The 6000-nt window shown below is 47.4% G+C and overlaps 1 protein-coding gene across 2 annotated transcripts in view; it reads left to right on the top strand.

Annotated features, from left to right (window-relative positions):
- Positions 1 to 5106: 5106 nt before the first annotated feature.
- The window catches only part of PPM1B (protein phosphatase, Mg2+/Mn2+ dependent 1B), an 80560-nt gene continuing 79666 nt past the window's right edge, over positions 5107 to 6000 (top strand). For both annotated transcript variants that reach the window (XM_029231714.1, XM_029231713.1), the window contains exon 1: positions 5107 to 5598. The gene's annotated coding sequence lies outside the window, so the exon portion shown is untranslated. The remainder of the gene's footprint in view (positions 5599 to 6000) is intronic.

Here is a 6000-nt window from a genome sequence, read left to right as displayed (position 1 = left end):
TTTTGGTGACACATCACTATTTTCTATAATAATAACAAAAATATTAGTGAGGAAGGAGACATTGTCTTATATTTTTGCAAATCTCTTTAAACTCTGGCTTAATAAAAGACAGTTGGAGGGGCTTCCCTGGTGGCACCGTGGATAAGAATCGGCCTGCCAATGCAGGGGACACAGTTTCGATCCCTGGTCCGGGAAGATCCCACATGCTGCGGAGCAACTAAGCCCATGCGCCACAACTACTGAGCCTGCACTCTAGAGCCTGTGAGCCACAACTACTAAAGTCCGCCTGCCTAGAGCCCATGCTCCACAACAAGAGAAGCCACTGCAATGAGAAGCTCGTGCACCACAACGAAGAGTAGCCCCCGCTCGCTGCAACTAGAGAAAGCCCACATGCAGCAACAAAGACCCAACACAACCAAAAAAAAAAAAAATCCTAGTTAAAAAAACAAAAAAAGACAGTTGGAATCTGTATTTGCTTTTGCATTCAGTATGTTGCAAAAGCAACATACTGTTATATAGCCCCTGGAAAGCTCCACTGTATTCTTGTGAAAGAACAGGAGTGAAACAGGCAAATAATGTCTTAATATCATTGTGAAAATAGTTTTGACCTTGTTTTTTTTTTTTTTTTTTTTTTTTTGTGGTATGTGCGCCTCTCACTGTTGTGGCCTCTCCCGCTGCGGAGCACAGGCTCCAGACGCGCAGGCTCAGCGGCCATGGCTCACGGGCCCAGCCTCTCCGCGGCATGTGGGATCTTCCTGGACCGGGGCACGAACCCATGTTCCCTGCATTGGCAGGCGGACTCTCAACCACTGCGCCACCAGGGAAGCCCTAGTTTTGACCTTGTAGACCCTCAGGGGTCCTCAGACTTTGAGATCTTTGATTTAGGGATTTCTTCTAACATTTTTCTTGTTTTATGACTTGAATTTTCTTCAACTACGGAAAAAGACGAATTCTATAACTAGAAATAAATGATATGTGTGTGCTTGTTGTCTTCAAATATATGTGTGTTGGATATCTCTTGGTGTCCCTCTAGACATCCAAGTGTCCCTCCATTTCTCCATCTTATTCTGTGACCTATATGGATAGCATCAACAGGCTCCAGTTGGGTTTGGCCAATGGGTAGCACCTGTGGGAGATCAAAGGGAGGGAGGAGAGTGAGGCTGGGGTATTTGTCCCCTACTTGAAGAGGGCTTACTTTGTCCTTCACCACAGGTCAGAGTTCTTGTCATGGAACCCTCTGCATACAACGCTCTCCAGGTACAGGTTGCTGGAAGCCCTTCCTACTCTCATCCCTTCAGGAACAGAGGTGATACCATGCTTCCCTATTACTAGCCTGAGGGGATTAGACTTTATGATTTATCTCTACCCTGCCTGCATCTTTGAAAATAGTCCCTTTATTACACTCTCCTCAAAATTCCTAATTTGGTTGCACCAACTGTTTCTTGCCCGACTCTGATTAATGCAAGCTTTGAGAGTTACATGACCTTAAGGATAAACTTCAGTTAAAGTATCATCCATGGCACCAGATCCACTTAATCTTAATGGAAGTTAGAAAGCTGTGAAGCCCTGGTGTCTCAGAGCCTAAGGTCTTTAATGGCTTGGGAATGAAAGAGCTAGGTGCGTTGAGGACCTACTGGTATCTGCAAAGATTTCTTGGTTTTGCCTCTGCTTGATTTTACTTTCATCTGTGCGTGCATAGATAAAACAGAAACATGGCTGCAAAACTATGTTTGGATGAAGACCAAATATATATTTCTTATTATACCACAATATCAGTTAATTAATTCCACAGGCAGCAATGCCTATCACCTACCATAGTACCTGATTCACAGTGAATGCTTAATACATATTTGTAGAGTGGAGCTGGTGAAATTTTTTTAAGAAAACAGGTTTATTAGTGGAACATTTCCAGTGGTTAAGAAGGGAGAGGATCATTCTGCTCAAATCAGACTACTTGAAGTTTGATTCTGAAGCTCTTTGTCAGAGAATATAGAGAATATAGTCATCTGCATATAACAGGCACGTAAATATGCTGAATGAATAAGTGAAATTTCTTCTCTATGACATATTCTGATTCAACTGTGACAGGCACTGTATTTGGTGCTATTATATACCATATCCCATTTAATCTTTAAAATAGTCACGTGAAGTAGGCAGCACTGGATTACCAAGTGTGGGCTTAGTGCCCCAGCAAAACTGGGCACCCAAATTTGGAAAAAATTGATATCTGATGTCTTATTTAAAAAATAACTTGAGAATACTATAGTCAACATTGGAAAAATTAGAACCTTTTCTACATTACGTTTAGTATTATTTCCATTTTAAATTATGTATTGGGGAGTGCTTTGTATTATTACTGAGAGTGTCTAAAGCTCTTCATCTGACTTTGGAAGATGTTATGATTGCTATTTTACAGAAGGGCAAACCAAGGCTTGTTGACTAGCTGAAGATAGCTCAGTTACTAGCTGAAGTCACATAGCTAGTTTGTAGAAGAGCCCACTATGATGGTACTCAATGTTTCTGACACATTATATGTTATAATGGTACACATCAATTTTGTGAATCTCCTTGGACCTTCTCTATTGGTTTAGTGTTTTAATTAGATAAAGTATATAACAAAGTTAACCTAAAATCTTTTTGATCCCTGTTATATTCTCAGCACCTAGAACAGTATTCAAAACATCCTTATTTTTAGTGATTGAAAGAATGCATGATGAGCCCATCTAAATGATTGTGCTTTGTATTAATTTTGAGGTCAACCAAGGGAAAGTGAGAAGGACATCAAGCAGACCAAGAAAATTCTCTGATGCCCTTTGCGGTTGCTTGGATTCTCAAGACAAGGGTCCCTAGATGTCTCCATTTTTATGACCTTTAGCATTATTCCTGTTTTGGAAGCTGGGATCCTAATTCCCTTACCCCTATATAAGGTGTGTCAGGCAAAGGAGTATGATTTAAAGAAACAGATTTTATAAGTCATTGAAGAAATATTTCCTGAGGACTGTATGATCCCATACTGATAATAAAGGGGACAAGGGAGAGGCAAAATCTAAATGGGCCTACTTCTTTTTCTTATTATTTGTCTTCCCAAGGTGCAGAAGTAGGGAAACTGAATTTTAGTTTATGGTGTCTTCATTACCTATGCTAGAAGGTCTTAATCTTTGGTGTTCATAAAAACCACCTTGGGGAATCGTTTAAAAATTCAACTAAGTCTTGTCCCCAGAGTCCCTGATATTATACATGTGAGTGGACCCAGGAATCTGCACCCCAGGTGATTCTGATGCTGGTGGTCTAGCCACCATGCTGTAAGAAACACTATCCTTACACAAACTTGAGTAGATCAAGAAATCTGAATTGCAATCAAGTCTTTATTTCTGCCATCCTCACCATGGCTAGGACAACTGCCCTATTCTTAAATTTGCCCTTCTCCCCCACTGACAGCCCTTAAGCTGAACAGCACTCTGTTGGATCTTAGCTTAAATTGTCTACCCAAACCAATTTACACCGAAGTATGAATAAGGTTTAAATTCTTTTTCAGGGAATTTTCATTAAAAAAAAAAAAGTGTCTTAAGGTACTAGAATGCCTTCATTACACTCTAGTTATCATTCTTTTGTTGGGGGTGGAGGAGGGGCAGATTAACCTGGCAGTACCTTTTAGTCTAATTCAGTTGCTGGAAGAATTAAGTCCACTTCCCTCACCCTCCTATTGAGTCATTCATTCTAGACTAATCCTGTATCTTTGTGAAGCCTTCCTCCGTAAACTTACTCACAGGAGATCCTTTACTTCACCGTCACCACGTTTCAGTTATAGCACCCATCATCTTATACCTAATTTTTGTCCTTCAGCTCTCCGAACAGTGCCTGGCAAATAGCAGGCGTTCAATAACTGTGGAGCGAACGAATGTCAAAGACTAGGCCAAGAGTTTCTAAAATCAACGTTCACTAAGAAACAGAACACAGAAATGTCAAGGGCTGAATGCCAGGCAGTGCGGGCCGAGAAGAATAAAAATAACACCTAACAGCACAGAATCCTCCTGAAGGGATCGCCTGTCTCATTTTCTCACGTCGCTTTTTGTTCTCTCCTGACACCCCAATTTCCCGCTCTCTAACTCATTTTCTTCGCTTCTGGGGACAGGTTAGGCAGGTATCCCAGTTCAGCTGCTCTGATTGGTCGGCGATGATTTCATTGTTAGGGAGCATCCGGGCCTTTCCCCTCCCCGCAACACCTCCTCCAGAGCCCTGCCTCCCGAGGTTCCCTCTCCCGCGTGCGCCCCACCCGCTGGCTAAAGCAAAACAACCGCCTCTCCCTAGATCGCTTCTTGTCCTCGCCTGCGCCTTCCCTTCCCGTCTCGACGTCTAAGAGAGGCGTTTATATCCTCCAATGAAGGCCTAGTAGGACTTTGTTTGCCAATCAGCAGCCAACCCCCTGCAATTCCGGGTGGGACTAGGCCTCCACACCTATAATTGGACAGCCCGCTGGCTCCTTTATGGCGTTTGTTTTACGCGAGGCTTGGAGGTCAAAAATAAAGGGACATGGTCCTCACAGAACGAGAAGGCTCCGCAAAGACTCTGAGTTTGACCGTTTCCGAAGACTAGCCAATCGCTTTTCGAATACTTCCCCGCCTTTTGCGCGTTCATTTAAAAAAAGCCGGTGTGACGGACTTGGAAATTGGTTCCGTGACGGACATGTAGAGAAAGCCAATGATTGAGAGTTCGGGCCACCCTTTATACCAATAAGAAAAGACTATCGCTAGGACTCGGGCTTTGAGAGGCGGAGCGCAGGTGGGCGTTATTTGATTGACGACGGTCTCTACGTATGGCTGTTAGGGTGGGTTGGTCCCTGACGTCCGGAGGTATAGCAGAGGCGGGGCTGAATGAAGTAAAGGGTAATGAAGGGTTGGGTCTCACTCAGTGGGCGGTGTTTGATGGATAGTTGACCTTGCCAATTGAAGGTGGTCACTGATGCCCAATGGGAAATTAGGAACACAGAGGAGGGGCATTGTGGGCGGGGAAAACTAAGGACGGCGGCACAGGGCCTGCGGGACTGGGAGGGAGGGCGGTGATTGACGGGCCGTCCAGCAAACCGGGTACAGCAAGATCCGCGCGGCGTCCCAATGGGTGGGAGCTGGGGGTGGGGCTCTCCGAGGGGCGGGGAAGGACAGGGTGCGGGGAGGGGGGTTGCAGAAGGAGCGGAGCGGCTGCTGCTCAATGGCGGAAAAGCCGCCGGTGTTCTGACCGCTTCGTCCCCCTAGCAGTTGCGGGGGAGTTTCCTGCCGGCGCAGCTGGAGTCTCTGTTTCTCAGGGTTCGGTGGCTGGAAGATGCTCCAGAGAGACGAGGCTGCGGCGGAGGAGGTGGCGGCGGCCGAATCGGCAACGGCGCTAGGGTGGAGAGAAGGCGGCAGCGGCGGCGGCGGCGGCGTGCGGGGCCCAACGGTGTAAACAGCCCCGGAGGCGGCGGAGGCGGTGGCCAAGACCCCGAGGGGGAAGCGGCGGCTGAGCCAGGGTCGCGCCTCCGTTGGAAGCCTGGGCTGAGTGCAGCAGAGGGGTTCTGCGGCGGGCGCGAGCGGACGCCTTAGACCTCGCCTCCCTCCCTCGCCCCAGGTAAGGCCGCTGGGCGCCCCGCCGCAGGGGGAACGGCTCGCGGGCACCGCCGAGGCCCCGGACCGTTTTCGGGGTGCCGCCGAGCTGCGGCCGGGACCTCTCCCCGCTTAATCCTCGCCTCTTTCCCTCGGCCGCGGAGCCCAGAGGAGCGGAACGCCGGGCCTGGCTCCTGGCTAGGCCCCTTCCCCAGCCGCCGCCTCCGCGCTCGGCCGAGGCTGGGAGAGGTTCGGGGCAGGGAATTTTAGTTTGCTCGAAAGCCTGGAAGTAAACTGCTTGTCTCTGTTCTCTGCGAGCATCTCTTTCACCTGAAAGCACTGGGGCTACTCCAGGCCGTAACTTGTCCCTTCCTGGTGCATGCCTGTTTGAAAACACTACCTTTTCCCATTTGTTTCCTCATTAGCT

Source organism: Monodon monoceros, unplaced genomic scaffold, assembly GCF_005190385.1.
Source record: "Monodon monoceros isolate NGI ecotype Baffin Bay Population unplaced genomic scaffold, NGI_Narwhal_1 Super_Scaffold_19, whole genome shotgun sequence".
Taxonomy (NCBI): Eukaryota; Metazoa; Chordata; class Mammalia; order Artiodactyla; family Monodontidae; genus Monodon; species Monodon monoceros.
Note: the sequence above shows the minus strand (reverse complement) of the source record. Positions and strands in the feature narration are given on the sequence as shown.